Genomic DNA, 19887 nt, shown 5'->3' on the forward strand with positions numbered 1-19887 from the left:
AAAAGAATATTCTCTCTAACATCTTGTCTTCTGACTTTGGCTACATCTCATAGTAAGTTCAGAGTAGTTCATGATAAATTAAAAATATAACGGTCACTGCAGAAAATGATTGATTGTTGTAACTGTCCACTCAAGTAGGAAGTGTAACTGCTTTTCCAGCTTTTGATTTTCATTGGGCATGTGTTATTACAAGGACAACATAAATTAAATTACCTTTCATTTAATGCAGTTTTTAATGAATGATTCTATTTCCTTTGTATTTATATGTTTAAAAGACTACCTAAGACTTCCCTGGTGGTGCAGTGGTTAAGAATCCACCTGCCAGTGCAGGGGACATGGGTTCAATCCCTGGTCCAGGAAGATCCCACATGTTGTGGAGCAACTAAGCCCATGTGCCACAACTACTGAGCCCTTGCTCCACAACAAGAGAAGCCACCACAATGAAAAGCCAGTGCACCACAAGGAAGAGCAGCCCCCATTCTCTGCAACTAGAGAAAGCCCATGTGCAGCAATGAAGACCTAATGCAGCCAATAAATAAATTAATTTTTTAAAAAGACTGCCTAAGATATGAGCCTATACTTCATAAAAGAAACCACATATGCAGATTCAGTATTGTATATCTTTGGACAATTAGATGGACATTTAAAATGAAACTTCATTAATCTGATAGGATCAGCTGCAATGCCCTGTGTTAAACTGTTTTGAATTATTCCCTTTTCTTTTTTGCCAATAAAGTTGTAAATAAAGACTGTGATAAATTAAAATCCAAAAAAAATTTTTTAATAAATAGATAAACAGAATTACAAGATAATACTATGAACATTATATGCCCTTGCGTAATTTAGATGTAATGGACAAATTTCAAGAAAGATGCAAACTACCAAAACAGACTCAAGAGGAAAAAAATTTGAATAGACCTATAACAAGTAAAGGGACTGAATTGGTAATTTTAAAACTTCCAACAAAGAAAAGTCCAGATCCAGATGACTTCACTGGTGAACTCTAATGTTGAAAAATAATTCATATCAACAAATACACTACAAGAAAAGAGAACTACAAGTCAATCTCCTTATGAATACAGATGCAAAAATCCTCAAGAAAATACCAGCAAACTGAATTCAGCAGCATATTAGAAGGATTATACATCATGAGCAAATGGGATTTACTTCTGGAATACAAGCATGGTTGAACATCTGAAAATCAATTAGTGTAACACACCATATTAATAGAACGAAGGGGGAAAAAACACATGATCACATCAACTGATACAGAAAAAGCATTTTACAAAATTCAGTATCTTTTCATGATAAAAGCTGATTTAGGAAAAAACTAAGAATAGAAGGAACTTTCCTCAACATGATAAAAGCCATATATGAAAAAAATATAGCTAACATCATACTCAATAGCAAAAGACTAGAACTTTCCATCTAAGATCAGGAACAAGACAAAGATGTCCACTTTCACCACTTTTATTTAACATAGTACTGGAAGTCTTAACCAGAGCAATTAGGTAAGGAAAATAAATGAAAGGCAATTATATAATAAAGAAAGAAGTAGGGACTTCCCTGGCAGTCCGGTGGTTAGGACTCCATGGTCCCAATACAGGGGACACAGGTTCAATCCTTGATTGGGGAACTAAGATCCCACATGCCACACAGAACAGCCAAAAAACAAAAGAAAAAGAAGAGAAAAGAAAAAAAGAGACAAAGAAGTAAATAGTTATCTCTATTTGCATATGACATGATCTTGAATATGGTAAAGTCCTAAGGAATCCACTAAAAACACTATTCAAAACAATAAATTAGTTTAGCAAGGTTGCAGGATTCAGGATCAACATACAAAAGCCAATTTTATTTCCATACACTAGCAATGAATACAAAAAATGAAATTAAGAAAACAATTCCATTTACAATAGCATCAAAAAGAATAAAATATTTAGGAATAAGCTAAACAAACGAACAAAAATGTGAGACACACTGAAAACTGCAAAATGTTGAAATAGATTAAAAATCTAAATAAACAGAAAGACATCCGTGTTCATGGATCAAAAGACTTAACATTGTAAAGATGACAATATTCCCCAATTGATCTACAGATTCAATGCAACCTCTGTCAGAATCCCAGCTGGCTTCTTCACAGAACTGACAAGCCTCTCCTTTCCAAAATTCATATGAAAATGTAAGAGATCCAGAAGAGTTAAAAGATTCTTGGGAATAAACAAAGTTGGAGGACTCACACTTCCCAATTTCAAAACTTACTACAATACAACAGTAATCAAGACAGTGTGGTACTGGCATAAGGATGAGCATATAGATTAATGGAATAGAATTGAGAGTCCAGAAATAAACTTACACGTATATGGTCAGTTGATTTTTGATAAGTATCCCAAGAAAATACAATGGAGAAAAAAAGTCTTTTCAATAAATGGTGCTGGAATAGCCACATGCAAAAGAATGGAGCTGGATTCCTACCTCACACCATACATAGAAATTAACTCAAATGTATCACAGACATAAATGTAAGTGAAACTCTTACAAGAAAACATAGGAGAAAATCTTCATGACCTTAGGTTGGGCAATAGTTTCTTAGATACAAAACCAAAAGCACAAGTGACAAAAATAAATGGTAAATGGGATTATATCAAAATTAAAATTTTTTTATTTTACTGCAAATGTAAAATGAGAGTGAAGAGACAAATCACAAAATGGGAGAAAATGCTTGCAAATCAAATCTCCAACAAGAGTCTACTGTCCAAAACATACAAATAACTTTTACAACTCAACAATAAGAAGACAACCCAATTTAAAAATAGACAAAGGATTTGAATAGACATTTCTCTAAAGAAGATATAGACAACAATCACATGAAATATGTTCAAATCAGTAGTCATTAGGGGAATGCAAATCACAACCACAATGTACACCACTTCATACCAATTAGAATGGCTAAAATCAAAAAGAAATAATGACAAACGTTCGTAAGGATGTGGAAAAAAAGGGAACCATTGTTATGCTGTTTGGAATGTAAAATGGTACAGTCACTTTAGAAATGAGTCCAACAGTTCTCCAAATGTTAAATGTAGAGTTACCAAATGACCCAGCAATTTTATTCCTAGGAATACATCCAAAAGAATTTAAAACATATGTCTACAGAAAAACTTGTACTCAAATGTTCATAACAGAATTACTCAAAATAGCCAAAGCCAAAAAGTGGAAACAACCCAAATGTCCAGGAGCCGATGAGGGAATAAAATTTGGTATATCCATACAATGAAATATAACTGGGCAATAAAAAGGAATGAAATACTGACACAGGCTATATCATGGATGAGCCTTGAAAACATGCTAAGTGAAAGAAGTCTGAGACTGAACCTGGTGGTCCAGCGGTTAAGACTCCGACCTCCCAGGACTTCCCTGGTGGCACAGTTGTTAATAATCCGCCTGCCAATGCAGGGGACATGGGTTCGATCCCTGGTCCGGGAAGATCCCACATGCTGCAGAGCAACTAAGCCCATAGGCCACAACTACTGAAGCCCATGCACCTGGAGCCCATGCTCCACAACAAGAGAAGCCACCACAACGAAGAGTAGCCTCTGCTTGCCACAACTAGAGAAAGCCAGCGCACAGCAACAAAGACCCAATGCAGACAATAAACAAATTAATTAATTATTTAAAAAAAGACTGACCTCCCAATTCAGGGGGTCTGGGTTTGGTTCCTGGTCAGGGAACTAGATCCCACATGCCACAACTAAAGGAGCCCGCATGCTGCAACTCAAGATCCTGTGTGCCACAACTAAGACCCGGCACAGGGAAATTAAATAAACAAATAAATAAATATTAAAAAAAAAAGTCAGACACAAAAAAACACATATTGCTTGATTGTATTTAATCATGAAATGTCCAGAATAGGCAAATCTATAGAGACAGATAGTAGATTAGTGGCTGCCTAAGCCTGGGGGTGGGGAAGAATGAGAAGTGACTCTTAATGGATGAGAGGTTTCTTTTGGGGTGATGAAATTTTTTCAGACTTCGACTGTAGTTTTTGTTGTACAACTCTGTTCTAAAAACCATTAAATGGTACATTTAAAATTGGGTGAATTTTATGGTATGTGAATTATATCTTAAAAAAGAATTTCAAAATGCTACCTGAGGGACTTCCCTGGTGGTCCAGTGGGTAAGACTCCACACTCCCAATGCAAGGGGGCCAGGTTTGATCCCTGGTTGGGGAACTAGATCCTGCATGCATGCCGCAACTAAAAGTCTGCATACCACAACTAAAGAACTCACATGTCCCAACTAAAGATCCCGCCTGCTACAGCTAAGACCCTTCACAGCCAAAATAAATAAATAATTAATTAATTTAAAAAAAATACTACCTGAGCCTATTCCCCCAAATATGCAATATTCATTTCTAAACTGCAAGCATGTGCTATTGTGCTAATGTATTAAGCATTCACAAAATTAGAAAATAAAAAGTAGTATTTAAAAAAAAATCTTGCCTGATGAAATACATAATGGCTTCAGTGCCTTTTGTTCCTGGGAGTTAGACCACCAACACCATCACCCCCAGCATCATCAGGCTCTCAGCTCGCTCTATGTGCCAGACTCACCCTTTACATAATCAACCTCCTAACAACCACGCAGGGTGGGTACTCTTATCATTTCCATATTTTCCAATAAGAAGACTGAAGATTAAAGAAGCAAAGCAGTTTAAAGGCACCAGAAAAACAGGCAGCGAGGCTGGGACTTGACCTGGGAATGTAGGCCCCTCCAAACCCTACTCTAACACTCCCAACCCTTTAAAACTAAATGCCTCGTCAGAAACACACCAAGGCCAGTTTCTAGGAAACATGCCTCTTGTTTGTTTGGCATTTCATAGAAGATTTAAATGCCCCTGGTAGGATAGAGTTTGAGTTAAAACTGAGAGAAAAATTCTTGTGATTTATTTGGTTGGAAATTTGAATGTTCCTGAGGTAAATTTAGAGGCAAAAGCCTCCTGCAAGCAGTGAGGAAATCAGCAAAAAACAAAGAAGAAATTTGGGAGGAGGACATGATAGGCAACCATAAAGACTGCCTAGAACAGTGCTTAGCATGTAGTATGTGATCAATAAATATTTATTGAATGAATAAATGACCCCAAGCACTATTCTGCCCTGCAATAGAGGTCTGATCCAACATGGAGCTGGGCTGCACTGGAAAAAATTTCAGATTTCAAACACCAAAACCCTTAATAAGAAGAGGTTAGTTGGGGTCCACCCTCCCTCAGATTCAGGGTTGGGTCTCTGAAGCGACATAAGCAGTATGTACTAATACAGGCCACCACGGGGGCCAAGAAGAAAGGCAAGATGCCAGCACAGATGATTCCTCATACTGTAAGTGGCCCTGCCTCGCAAGCAGTCTTCTGTTCAGATGACCGTGAATCTGAGCAATACAACCTGCAGAAGGTATGAATAGAGAAAGGGAATTCACACCACACGTCAGGGAAGAAAAAGGAATTTTGCAGGGACCCGTGCATCCAAGAGACAGCCCTAGCCAGGAAATCAGATGAGAATCTGAAAACTCTCTGAAGCTCACAGGCAGAGCCTCAGGAGCAAGGGCACTGTCCCTGCACGGAACTGCTCTGGCTCACGTTACTCTCAAAGGCTGAGCAAGTAGGTGTCCAGTTAGACAAAGGTCTGGTAACTTGCCTGAAGATATGCCTGGGATACAGGAGTGGCCAACAGACTCCAAAAGGCACAAGGATTGCTCCAATTCAGGAAGGGACAAGGTGACAAAAAGTTACCTAGGGCCCAAACTGCTGATTCTTTGAGAAGTGCAAGGGTAGGAAGAAATGTCTCTCCATACTCTTCTGTGAAAAAAAGCTGGCTGCAAAGCAACATATTCAGTGTGATCTTGTTTCTTTTTAAAAAGTATGTGTGTTGATCTTTTAGTGGCCAGTGGAGAGGTGGGCAGATTCAAGATGACAGATGGTGAAGGAGCCACAAGCACGGTGGAGAAAGGTGCAAAGGCCACGGCCACCGCGGTGGGTGCAGCTGGTAGCGCCAACACCCAAGGCAGGCCAGGTAGTCCTGGAAGCCTTGGTAGCTCAGGTGGCCCTGAGACCCCAGGGCGATCCTAAGGCCCTGGCGTCACAGGAGAGGAAGATGCCACAGCCAGTGGCACTCCGCACATAGAGTGGGCACCCCATGCCCCAGGGCCTGATGGCTGGAGGTCCAGGTAACGCACTGCTCCAGTCCACCTTCCCTTGCCTTTGCTTTGACCCATGGAAGTGAGATCACCCACCAAGTCCTGATCCCAAATGCTGAACTCTGAGGGACAGTTCAGAAGTAGCTCAATGTGAATGGCTGAAGACCCTTCCCAGCTCCAAATCTCCATCCCCTCCTGTCTTGACCAGCGTTCTCTGGAGGTGCAGACCCTGCAGGACTTTGTGCCTCCTCTTTTGTTAAGCCTGAGCAGGGAAAGGGGGCTAAGTCTAACTCCGTGCCCCTCCTAGGCAGCGCAACTTTCCCTAGGGCAGTGATTTCCGGAGGAGCTGCCACTTCATCATGGCAGCCTAACATTGTGCCTGCGATGGCCCTTGGGTGCTCAAGTTTTGTTTGGTGATTAAATTTTTGTTACTACAGAAAATAAAACTGATCTTATTTTTATTTTTTTATTTTTTTTAAACGGATCTATTGTTAAAAAGTGTGTGTACATGTACACAACAGATTCACGAATATAAATACTTGGAGAATGGTCTTAGAAATACATACAGAAAAGTAGTAATGCTAGAAAAAGAAGGGAAAATAGAAGTTTTACTCAATATATGATTGGATTGTTTGAATATATACATCAAGAATATATTCGTGTCTTAATTATATAATTTTTACTAATTCCAGAAGAGTCTCATCCACAAAGTTAAAACTCAAAATTACCTGGATATACCAGGAGTCAGGACGGTAGCATAAAAAAGGGAAGCCAAGAAAAGAACACGGGAACAAAGACAAAGAACAAGCCTCACTGGCAACAAGAGTCCTGCTCAGGCAAGATCTCTGAGACGCATGGGGGTAGCAGGATCCAAAAAGGGCTGAGAGCTACCTCTCAGCAAGATTCCCTCCCCAAATCCCTGCAGAGTGTCCATCCTATTTTTGGGGTCCCCACTATGTCCCTCCCTACTGAGTACTGAGGAGCCCAGGGCCACCCGGTGACTTAGTCTGGGATAAAAATATAGTAAACTTGCTCTCCCTGTCCCAGTCATGCTAAGTAACCACACAGTTAGCACCTTGATCAGTGGTATCATGGTCACCCGAGGGAAGCCACCCCATGCAGGCTTTCCTGCCCCCGCCCACTCCCCTCCATGTCTCTCCTCCCTTAGTGAATGTAGCCAGATCAGCGGGACAATGGGGTCTATCCTGGGGAGGAGTGGGGGGCGAGGGTGAAGGAGGGTCTCTGTTATATCTGCCTGGAGGTCTGGCCTTGGCTTTCCAAAGGTGTGGTTTGTGCTGCTGGGGTTTTAAGAGGCTCACCTTGAAGCCAAAGTTGCAAGGAAGGTCTCCCTATGGAGCCCTGTCACAAGCTGATACGGCTGATGAGAGCTACTAGGCTTCCTCCAGGGTGCCCTTGCTGTACACCTGCTTAGAAAAGGGAAACTGCCAGCATCCTTAAGGAAGATCCCAACAGGATAGACCAAGTTTCCAACTCCAGGAGAAACACCTGGACCCACCCACCCGGGCCCACCCAGAAGCAAGGCTTCTCCATGGGAAGGCTGCAATTCACCATGGCCGACCCTGAGCCCCATCCCTTCCCAATGTTTCTCAAAGGGTTAGACAGAGTTCCTGCCCTTGGGAAGCCTGGTGGGTGAGCTCCAGTAGCTGCTGACAGCTATTCAGCACTGTTTTACCATGAGAAAAGGAGGGAGCAAGCCCCTTACTGCTCCTACCCCCAACACCAAGCCTTTAGACTAAGGCAACAGTCACAGGAAGGCTCCAGTGCCACAGTGATGGTATGCTCCTGGAGAGAACGGGACCCTAAGCCAGGACCCAGCTGAAGAGCAGAAGCAGTTGGGTAGAAAAGAGGAAGCATACTTATGGTCCCAGAGCAAGAGAAGGGGACCCCAGAAGCAGGCTTCTGAGAGGAAAAGCTGCTGCTGTGAAAGGCAGCTGCTCATAGGAGTCTGAGGCGATGGAGTGGAGTGAGCCCAAGCCTGCTGGAATATGTTCTGCTCTTCCTGGGCAAGCAAAGAATCAGGTCCAGGAGCCATCCTCCACTCTTTAGGGCACATGCCCTGGCAATCACTCTGGTCCACCTGGTCTTCTGTCTAACCTGAATACCAGGTTCTCCAGGGTGTAAGATAGAGTCAAAAGGGCTGCACATGGAAGAGGTGTTTAAGGGGCACTTTGACACACTGGCCAGCAGCAGGGATCGTACAGATGACCCTTGTGGGTGGACCATAAGCTTTCCACTTAGTGGGGGAATCTGGTGGAATGACCCTGCAAAAGAGTCCTGTGCAGTTTATACAATGTGGCCCAACCTGCACTGTGGATCAGAGCTGATGCTGGCCCTGGCCCACATTGAGCCTCTCAGAGTCTCTCCCCTGGAGAACTGAAATGGGGGAGGGAAAGGAAAACAGGGAGAGGGATGTGTGAGCTTGAGTTGCCAAGATTCCCACCAGCCAGTCTGGAGAAGTCAGAATCACCAGGCCACAGAAAGAAGAAGCAGGAAGGAGAAGAAGAGAAGCAGATCTGGGAGGAGAAGATGATCTCCCTGGTCCTCATCCTTATCTGAGAGCTGACAGTAAATTACTCTTGAGTTCTGAAAGATGCATCTGTGATCTTATAATATGGCCCCTCTTTTTGACTTAAGGCTGTCCAAATTGGATTATGATATTTCCCACCAGAAGTGTTCTCTGACCATCCACACTCTGCTCACCTGCTCCTACTGATTTGGGGAGCCCAGGCCTGGGCCTGACAAGAGGTTCCATTCCCAAACAAAACACTTTTTAAGGGCTTTCCTGGTGGTCCAGCGGCTAAGACTCCATGCTCCCAATGTAGAGGACCCAGGTTTGATCCCTGGTTAGGGAACTAGATCCACAAGCGACAACTAAGAGTTCCCATGCCACAACGAAAAAAAGATCCCGCATGCTGCAATGAAGATCTCGCATGCCACAACTAAGACCCAGCACGCCCAAATAATTTTTTTTTTAAAAAAAGACTGTTTAAGATCTCTCATGGACACCAAACAAAAGCATCGACATTCCTGTCCTCAAAAAGTCTTTACGTCAGATTATGTCCATCATGGTACAGACTCAAGTTTTCCTAAGAAAAGGGGTCCTGTAAACCCAACATTAAGCATTATTCCAGCCAAAGCGGAGAGAAAGTGAGGGGGCATTTGATGGCATAGTGATGGCCCATGTGGAGATGTCCACTGGGAGTGGGAGGACCTGAGCTGGAGAGTGGGGAGCCGTCAGCATGCAGCACCTTTTGTGTAGAAGCCCTGGGTGGGCTTAGTGAGAAGAGGAGATTTGGCTTAGTCCTGGGGACCTCAGCAGACAGGGCAGGCAGTGCCACAAAGGAGACCAACAAGTAAACAAGCATGTGCTACAAAACCAAGAAGGGAGTTTCGAGAAGGAGAGCATGATCAGGAGGATCTGAGCCCACTGGGAGGTCTAGGCAGCTAAGGATAGGAACCTGGCCGTTAGGCTGTCTCTGGAGCAGCAGGAGGTAACAGGGTCAGGGTGTGTGCCTGTGCGTGCGTGTGTGTGTACGAGCAGCCATCATCTGAGACTCAGGCCTGTCCAGCTACAAAAGAAATCCTGCCCAAGGCTGGCAGGACACCAGCACTCCGAGACCCACACTGGGGCACCAGAGAAGTTTTACTGCTCCTTTCTCTGAACTGTGTGGCTTTGGCTGAGTCCCTCATACTCACCCAGACTGTGGGATCCAAGTAGGCTGACTACTGCATTTCCTCTGTGAACTCAGAGCCTGCACAGACCCAGGTACACAGTAGGATTAATAAATGCTCGCTGAATGAACACTGAACAAAATAAATAATGAACAAAATACTGGACAAAGAAACAGCATTCTCAGAATGAGAACCATTTGGGAGCAAAGGCTTCCCTGGGGATAAAGCAGGGCCTCTAGAGAAATTAATTTGTCCGAAGAGGGTGTTGGTGGTGTCGTATATATCTTAGGTGTCTAAACCCACCCCCCACAAGGCAGGTCATACAATAATAACCAGCACACTTTATCAGAATCACTTGTACAGCTGTGGGTCTTATTCCTGAAGGCTGTACACTCCACAAGGTCCTAGAGCTTGTGGGCTTGTTCACAAGGTACCCCCTGCATCCATGCCAGCACATAAAAGAAGACTGAATGACCTCTCTCCTTGTTCCCAACTGCACCCTGAGGCCTCTGGGGCCTGGCACAGAGTGGGTGCACTATCAGAGTGAGTTGTTTGGGACTTCCCTGGTGGCGCAGTGGTTAAGAATCCGCCTGCCAATGCAGGGGACACGAGTTCGATCCCTGGTCCAGGAAGATCCCACATGCCGCAGAGCAACTAAGCCCATGCGCCACAACTACTGAGCTTGTGCTCTAGAGCCCGTGAGCTACAAATGCTGAGCCCACGTGCTGCAACTACTGAGGCCCACACACCTAGGGCCCGTGCTCCACAACAAGAGAAGCCTGGGCACCGCAACAAAGAGGAAGCCCAGGCTTGACACAACTAGAGAAAGCCTAGGTGTAGCCACGAAGACCAATAAATAAATAAATTAATTAATTATTTTGAAAAAGAGTGAGTTGTTTGGAAGAGTCTGCAGCAGAGGCCTTGCCCCTAAATTCCATCTAGTGAGAGCTGGGCTCTTCTCTTCTGGCCCTGGAGCCTTATACCCCAAGACCACCCTGAGACTGTCACCTGCTCTCCACCCCTAGCCCACTCTACCCAGGGGTAGAAAGGGTACCAAGCAGGCCAGTCCTATATACTGGATGCCTGCTCCCTTCACTGGACACAGGGAAGTTTCCTCATCCTAAAGTAGCCAGGGAGATTCATTGAACAGAGGCCAGGGCGGGCAGCCCAGGCTCCTCCTTTTGGTCCTGCCGCACCTTGCTATGCGGTTCTTGGAAACGCCCATTACCTCTCTGGCCTCAGTTTTTCCTTTCCTCACCAGTGATTCTGACCCTCTATTGGCCAGAGCTACACAGAGGAAAAAATACTGTGTAAGCAAAATCATTCAATTATTACTAGGTATCGTTACTATCTTTTCAAAAGCTATGTATATCTTTATCTGAATGTCTTGTTTCTCCTGAGCCACCAGTACAGACTAAGGAAAAGGAAGCTGAGGGAGCATGACCAAGGCCCATGTTCCCTGAAAACCTTGCCAGGAGGCTCAGCCTTAATTACTCCTGGGGTCACTGTCCCTGCATCACACCAGCCTAAGAGTCCCAGAATAAGGGCTCATATGGGAGTACAGGAAACCCAGGATGGTTTCCAAAAAGGCAAAGCTTCTAGTTTCCTCCTTTTTCATGCCACTTAAAACAGGTTTTGAGTACCACCAGAAGTGGTACTCCTTGAGCAGGAATCAAGGTCTTGGCAATCGAAAGGGGCAGTGTCGCCACCAAGAGTCCCCACCAGGCTCTATGAATTGAGGACAGGGAGGACATCTCATACCACACTCAGAGGTGTGGAGGTTCTTACCATTCAGAAAAGGACCTGGCCAAGGGGGAGCAGGGGTGGGGGAGGGAAGGATTGGCAGTTTGGGGTTAGCAGAGGCAAATTATTATATGTAGGATAAACAGCAAGGTCCTACTGTATAGCACAGTGAACTATATTCAATATTCTGTGACAAACCGTAACGGAAAAGAATATGAAAAAGAATATATTTTAAAAATATTTTTTAAAAAATAAAAGGAGCTGGTCATGTGACATCTGTCCCTGGAGCCCTGGACGTGTTTCCCAGGGTTCCTTGTACCTGACTGAGTACCTGGGTAGGGACAGCACAGAAGCCATGTACTTGCTGCCCCTCAGTCTCTGTGTTTCAGCTCAGGCAAGTCAAGGAGTACACCACGCTGGCCAAGGAGGTGCCAAGTACCAATGAGAGCAGGGATCCTTGAAGGGGCTCCACCATATACCCTGACAAAGCTAGGGAGTAAGGGGTAGGGTGGGGGCAGACCTGGTCTGTTGGGAGAATCTAGAGAAAGCTGCCCTGTTCTGTCTCTTCCCTTCCTCCCTTTCTTCCACAGGCTCATCACAGCTCCCCAGTAGCACCATGGCAGGAAGCCTCTCTCACCCTGGCAGTTAGCACTAAGCACTATCACTTGCAAAAGTGCTTCAGTATAGGAAGGGAGCAGAGAAGGATGCTTGGCCATTGGGAAAGACCTACTCCAGTCCACTGGCTTCTAAGCCAGATCCATGTGCCACAGCCTGCCCCCAGGGCCCAGAGAAATGTACATCACAGGGTCAAATTATGTTATCTCTACCCCAGTTGCCCATGAGCAGATCACCACCTCAGAGCAGCAACCCCAGACCTGGAGCCCTCCCTCCTGCCCTCTTCCCAGTCCCCAAAATCTGCCAAGGGAACTCTGTCCCACACCACAGCAGCCATCCTGGAGTTTCACGAACACAAGTAAGGGTTAAGAGGAAAAGGTGATACTCTTCCTACAGTGAGAGGGTGTTCTCTGTGGCTCTGGTAGTCTGAGTCTGTGGGATGGGCCAGGACTTGCAAGTAAATTCTCTGGTCTGAGGCTCAAATTCTGTATCTGTTTTAGCAGATGTACGTGAAGATGAGAAGAATGGACCACAGTGGGCTCTCAGAGCATCTCCCAATGAGTGAGTCAGAGCTCCCAGAGGGCAGAGACCATACCCTCAACCAAATTTAACTCAAAGATGCTCTGTAGTAGGAAACAGGGATGCTAATCTACCTGTTCACCTTTATTTTTTTAATAAATTTATTTATTTATTTACTTATGGCTACGTTGGGTCTTCATTGCTGCACACGGGCTTTCTCTAGTTGCATGTGGTGGGGGCTACTCTTCATTGTGGTGTGCAGGCTTCTCATTGTGGTGGCTTCTCTTGTGGCTGAGCGTGGGCTCTAGGTGCACAGGCTTCAGTAGTTGCAGCACGTGGGCTCAACAGTTGTGGCTCACAGGCTCTAGAGCGCAAGCTCAGTAGTTGCGGCACAGGGGCTTAGTTGCTCCGTGACATGTGGGATCTTCCGGGACCAGGGATCAAACCCATGTTCCCTGCATTAGCAGGTGGATTCTTAACCACTGCGCCACCAGAGAAGTCCCCTGTTCACCTTTATATCTTCATCCCTGCACAGGAACCAGGCATCAGTTGGCATTTAATGCCAGGCCTCTTGTGAGTGTTTTCATTTCTAGCATTTCGTTTGATAAAATAAATGCTTGTTGAGTTGAATATATTTGACTTGCCCTCTTGGAACTCCAGTATTGCCTCAATTTATTCCTCTTCCTTATCTCCTTCTCAGTGCTTGTAGGAATCAGGTGGCATTAATATGAAAGCATCTGCAGGTGAAGTGCTACTTTATTTTTTTTTTAGCCCGGACTTGAATACCCAGCTGCCTACCTAACATCTCACTTGGATGCCTCTAAAACACAAGCTGTTCAGGAACAAACTCCTGAACTCCTCCCCATCCTTGTTGCCTCCAGTGTGCACCAGGTGTTCAGGCCAGAACTTAGGGGTCCTCCTGATTCCTTTCTTTTTCTAACTCTTCACAGCCAACCCTTCAGCCACCCTGCTGACTCTACATCCAGAATATATTCAGAAGTTGAGCACTTTTCAGCACTCTCACCCGCCTCCCCACTCCCCGTCACCCCCTCCTCATCCTCATCCAGTGGGCATCCTCTCACACCTGAATACTGTTCAAGCCCCTCACTAGCTCCCAGCATCTGCCCTTGCCCTTCAGGCTTGGCAACATATAACAAAACGTGCATTTACCACTTTGTTTCTGCATCCAGCAGGAAACTATCCTATAGATACACTGGAAAAAAACAAAATAGCCCATAGATACACTGGTAAACTATCCCATAGATATGCTGGTAAAAATATAAAATGACATATATACCAAGTTCCTCACTGTGGTGTATCTGTAAAAGACTGGACACAGGCTGATGTCCATGGAAAAACCATGGCATGTCCACACGATAGAGCAGTGTACAGATGCAAATAGGAATCAGAAGGATTTCTGTATTTTGCTATGAGGTGATCTTTAGGATATATTAAGTGAAAAAAAGGCAAAGTATAGAATAGTGTTTAGAATCTGTTATTTACCTTTTATCTTAAAAAGAAAGGTAAATAAATGTATGTGTTTCCTTATATTTTCAAAAAGAAACAATGGAAAAATCTGATAAAAATGGTTTCTCATCAGGGAAGGCAGAGGACAAGGTGGAAGGAAACAAAATGGAACTAGACTTCTCTCAGTACACCTTGGGTTCTTTGTTTTTGGAATCACATGAAAGTTTTACATAATTTTAAGAAAATTAAATGGAAAAGAAAAAATATGGTGGATGGCATTGTTCTCCATTCTTTACCTTCTGTGAATTTCCGCCCTTTGCTGTGCGACTTTGAAATTCCTCCCACTAGAGGTACAGTATATTTTTCCAGCTGCAGCAGACTCTATTTTTGAAAATAATCTCAGTGAGATTTCCAGTCTCACATGGTTGGTTGGTTTTGGTTTTTGTTTTTTTTTTTGGCCAAGCCACACGGCATGCAGGATCTTGGTTCCCTGACCAGACATCAAACCCACGCCCCCTGCAGTCCTAACCACCGGACCACCAGGGAATTCCCTCATATGCTCTTATAAAACCTGGACACTCCCAATCAAGAGATGGAGTCTGTCTCCTCCTCTCAAACCTGGGCAGGACTTTGTGACTGCCCTAATAAATGGAATGTGGCAGAAGTAACAATGTACGTCTTTTGATATTAGGTAATAAAGGCGGCACAGTCTCCATCTGACTTCCTTTCTCAGGACACCCTGGGAACCCAGTAACCATGTTGTGAGGAAGCTCAATCTAGTCCAGATGGAGAAGCACTGCAGCCTCCCAGCTAATAGCCAGCATCAGCCGTACGACTTGTAAATGATGAAGATGACATATCAAATGATTCCAGTCCCCAGCCTTCAAGTCTTCCAGCTGAAACTCCAGACATTGTGGAGCAGAAATAAGCCACCCCACTGTGCCCTGCCTGAATTCCTGACCTACAGAATCTATGAGCAAACTAATGGATGTTTTATTCCACTAAGTTTTGGGGTAATTTGTTATGTAGCCATAGTAACTACAGTATCACACCTTGATTTGGGGCTTAACTATAAAATGGCACAGTGGTTAAGAACCGGCTTGCCAATGCAGGGTACACGGTTCGAGCCCTGGTCCAGAAAGATTCTACACGCCGCAGAGAAACTAAGCCCACGCACCACAACTACTGAGCCTAAGTGCCACAACTACTGAGCCTGAGCGCCACAACTACTGAAGCCCACGCACCTAGAACCTGTGCTCCACAACAAGAGAAGCCACTGCACTGAGAAGCCTGCACATCGCAACAAAGATTTGCCCCCGCTCCACGCACCTAGAAAAAGCCCGCGCACAGCAATGAACACCCAACACAGCCAATAAATAAGTAAATAAATAAATTGGTTTGACTAAAGAAATGTTAGCAGATGTGTCATTTCAAGCAGAGGCTTGAAATGTGTGTGTGTGGTTAGGCATGCCCTCTTGTGCGTCTGTCATCACCACGGGAGGAACACGCCCTGGCTAGCCTGCTGTCTGAGGAAGATGCGAGACGTGTGGAGCAGACCTGGACTCACCTGCAGCCTGGAGCCCAGCCTAGATCAGAGAATTGTAGCCAGCATGAAGATGCATGAGTGAGAATAAAAAATTGCTATTTGAAGCCACAGTTTTGGTTGATTTACTGTATAGTATAACAGTGGCCACAGGTAAGTGATCAAAAAGCAATCCTCACAAACTGAACACAAACTGGAAAAAAAAAAACTTAATTGTATAGCCTCTTAATAGCATAACCACACAGAGAAGAATCATTTCTAATAACTCTAAAACACAGAACTTTGGGACTTCCCTGGTGGTCCAGTGGTTGAGACTCTGTACTCCCAATGCAGGGGGCTCAGGTTCAATCCCTAGTCAGGGAACTAGATCCCATATGCTGCAACTAAAAGATGCCACACGCACCAATGAAGATCCTGAGTACTGCAACTAAGACCCAGTGCAGCCAAATAAATAAATAAATAAATATTTTAAAATAAGTAAATAAATAAAAGACATAACTTTGACTACACATCCCCGAAAGTATATAAACTAAGGACAAAAGAAACCACAAGGGAATCTTAAACTACATTCATTAGTATCATTGTTAGTAAAAATATCTATATCATTATTTTGAAATAAGTACACATATATACATTACATATATATAATAGTCTATATTTATGCAAGGTATGTTTGGATTCTGATTTGAACAAACCAACTCTAAAAAGTCATTTGTGGAAATCACATTTTTCTCTGAACTCCCCATATACACATAAATAAAAATGTGTCTTTTGCAAAAAATTTTTTAATTAAAAAATTTAATAAAAAATAAAAAGCCATTTTTGAGATAATCAAGGAAAATTGAACATGGACTAGGTATTAGGTTATATTAAGAAATTACAGGGACTTTCCTGGTGGCACAGTGGTTAAGAATCCACCTGCCACACAGATGTAGAGAACAAACATATGGACACCAAGTGGGGAAAGCGGGGAGGGTTGGCGGGGAATGAACTGGGAGATTGGGATACCAAATTGTACACTCTAAATATATGCAGTTTATTGTATGTTAACTGTATCTCAATAAAAGTTCTTAAAAAAATAAAATAAAATTTAAACAGAAAAAGAAATTACAGGGACTTTCCTGGTTGCACAGTGGTTAAGAATCCACCTGCCACACAGATGCAGAGAACAAACATGGACACCAAGTTGGGAAAGCAGGGAGGGTTGGGGGGAATGAATTGGGAGGTTGGGCTTGCCATATATACATTACTAATAAGAAAATAAATACCAAACTGTACACTCTAAACATATGCAGTTTATTGTATGTTAACCGTATCTCAATAAAAGTTCTAAAAAAAAAAAGAATCCACCTGCCAATGCAGGGGAAAAAGGTTCAGTCTCTGGTCCAGAAAGATCCCACATGCTGCGGAGCAATTAAGCCCATGCACAACTACTGAAGCCCATGTGCCTAGAGCCCGTGCTCTGCAACAAGAGAAGCCACCACAACGAGAAGCCCACACACTGCAACAAAAAGTAGCCCCTGCTCACCACAACTAGAGAAAGCCCATGAGCAGCAATGAAAACCCAATGCTGCCAAAAATAAAAATAAATAATTTTTTTAAAAGAGAAAGAAGTTACAGTTAGGTTTGTTGACTGTGATAATGTCATTGGATTAAAATAAAAATATCTTTTAACTGTTAGAGGTACATCGTAAAGTATTTATGAGTGAAATGATATGTTAGGATTTTAATTGTAAATACTCCAGCCCCACCAAAAAACTGGAGGAATATAGATGAAACACTGATTGTTGAAGCTGGGTGACGGGGTCACAGGAGGGAGTTCACCATACCACCTTTTCTCCTTTTATGTGTGTTTAAAACTTTCTTCTGCAGAGCATTCGCTGCCCCTGGGGACATCTCACCTACCGAGCCAAAGGCCAACACACCCCAAAGAGAGACCAGCATGACCTGGCCCACCAGGGAAGGACAAGCCTGCTCAGGGACTGCCACGGCTAAGGTGCAAGCAGCGGCTGCCTCTCCAGCCCAGCCCTGTCTCAGACACTGTCCTCAGCCGGCATGACCCCAAACCCAAGCTAACAAGGCTGTGGCCTCTAGAAACCAACACTGGCCACTCAAGATAAGATAATAAAGGGGTTTAGAAAGTGGGCTCACAGGGCCATAGGAAGGGGAGAAGTTCTCACAGCATGATTACTGAAACAATCACACTGCCTTAGTTATTACCCCAGTTGAGAGGACAGAGTCAGGATCCAAAAGGGTCTCCCTAGGTTGGAAGGGATCTCTAAGTACAACCAGAGAAGTTATGGCAGGGACCCATGCAGAACCCCCAAAGATTCACACCCAGGTTGCACAAGCCCAGGATGGAGGGAACCCAGCCTTCATGCTGAGATGTCCAGCATGAGCCTGCACAACTGTGGGGTACAGTGCCAGAGAGCACTCAGAAAGACGCAGGATGGTGTTCTCAGGCTGCATGAGCCTAGGCCCCTCACCCTTCAGACTGTCTCACTCACAGTCCGTGTGACATGCTGAGCCCTGAGCCCTGTTCTCAGAGCCTCCCAGTCCTCAGGATCTGACAGCCTTGGGCAGGACGGCCCAGGTCGGCAAGGATCCCAGAGTCACATCCCAGCCACAGGAGCTGGAGACGTCTAGAGAGAAGACGGGGTTGAGGAGGTGAGAGCACAGTGAGCTCCTGCCAAACCTGTGAGCAGATAAGTCAGCTGTGTCCGAGGGCAGAGCCAGGACCAAGGTACAGGAGGTGTAAGGAGACCCACAAAGGGAAAGAAGAACTTTCCAACAGTGGAGTCATCTGCCTGGGAGGGACCAAAGGCCATGGACCACTGGGGTATTCACACTAAGGCAGAGCTTCTGCCTTCAGGGAACATGGAAGCAGCCATTCTGGTATCTGTTAGGGGCTGGATTAGAAGCTCAAAATAAAAGGAGGACAGAGCAAACACATCACGTGCTGAAGCTAAACCATGCTCCTGAAGGAAGTGGCCTCACATGCCAGACCTTGACATTGGAGGAGACCTGGCATGAGCCCACAGAACCCACAGAGCTGCAGGAGAAACTGCAGAGAGTACCACATCCATCTCCTCACTCTACAAGTGAAGGAAGCTGCCCAACTGCCCCACTGGAGGAGGCAGAACTAAAGTCTCTTTCAGGCCAGCCCTTTCCATGCCCTCTCTCCCCCACCATGAAGTGTTTGCCAACCCTGGCTCCCCTGGAAATCGTGAGCACACTGGCTGCTGCCAGAGCACCTGTGGGATATGGATGGGACAACACTCAGGAGATAAGCAGTCGAGCACCGCTGGGAACAGGGAGCCTGCAGCAGGTTCTGCAGGCCCAGGTGGGAGCCTTGCTGGCTGGCCAGCTAAGCCAGAAGGAGGCCAAAAGCTTTTCAAGAGCCCCTGCTTACCAGGAGCAATCAAGTGGCCAGCCAGTCCCTCTCCTGGCTCCAGGCTTGATTGTGAGGTCATTTTGTCCACTCTGGAAGATCTCTGGGGCACAATGGAAGAGCAATCCTCTTCATTTAAAGCTCTTCTAATTAACCTAAAGGCTGCACGTTGTACTTGTTTTCTCTACTCTGTGAAGCTGAACAGTGGGAAGCATCCTCCTTCCTTTTCAATCGTCTCACAGAAATAAGCTGTCAGAGGTGGAGGGGACTTTGGAGATTATTTAGTTAAATTTCTCATTTTACAGATGGAAAAAAACTGAGGACCTACCCATCATGTACAGCCAGTTTCAGGCAACGTCAGGACTGACTGAAACCTGAGTTTCGGACACCCCCACCCAGGATGTTTCCACCTTTCTTCATCCCCCACCCCACCCTACCCCGTCCTTTGCTCAGATGTCCTACTTCCAGATCCTTTTCCTATCCTCAAAGCCCTCCCCATTCTCTTGCTAAATTTTCCATCTTCTGAGAGCAGGAGGCAGGGAAGTGACGTGGTTCTCCAGCTGTGCTCAGTGTATGGCATTTGGGTTTGCTAAAGTCAGCTAGCTGGCTGTTCTTCTGAATCTCTCATGTTAGACCTTTGGAGCTCCCAACAGAGTAAGTTAGTGCTGTGAATGTGTTTTGTGAGCTGTTAAACACCATACAAATATGTGCTCTACTATTTTAGAAGATG

General features: G+C 44.7%; 1 protein-coding gene across 1 annotated transcript in view; it reads right to left on the reverse strand.

The window, feature by feature from the left end:
- The window catches only part of BSN (bassoon presynaptic cytomatrix protein), a 99618-nt gene that overhangs the window by 72142 nt on the left and 7589 nt on the right, over positions 1 to 19887 (reverse strand). The gene's annotated exons all lie outside the window — the stretch shown is intronic.

This window comes from Hippopotamus amphibius, chromosome 13 (genome assembly GCF_030028045.1).
Source record: "Hippopotamus amphibius kiboko isolate mHipAmp2 chromosome 13, mHipAmp2.hap2, whole genome shotgun sequence".
Lineage (NCBI taxonomy): Eukaryota > Metazoa > Chordata > Mammalia > Artiodactyla > Hippopotamidae > Hippopotamus > Hippopotamus amphibius.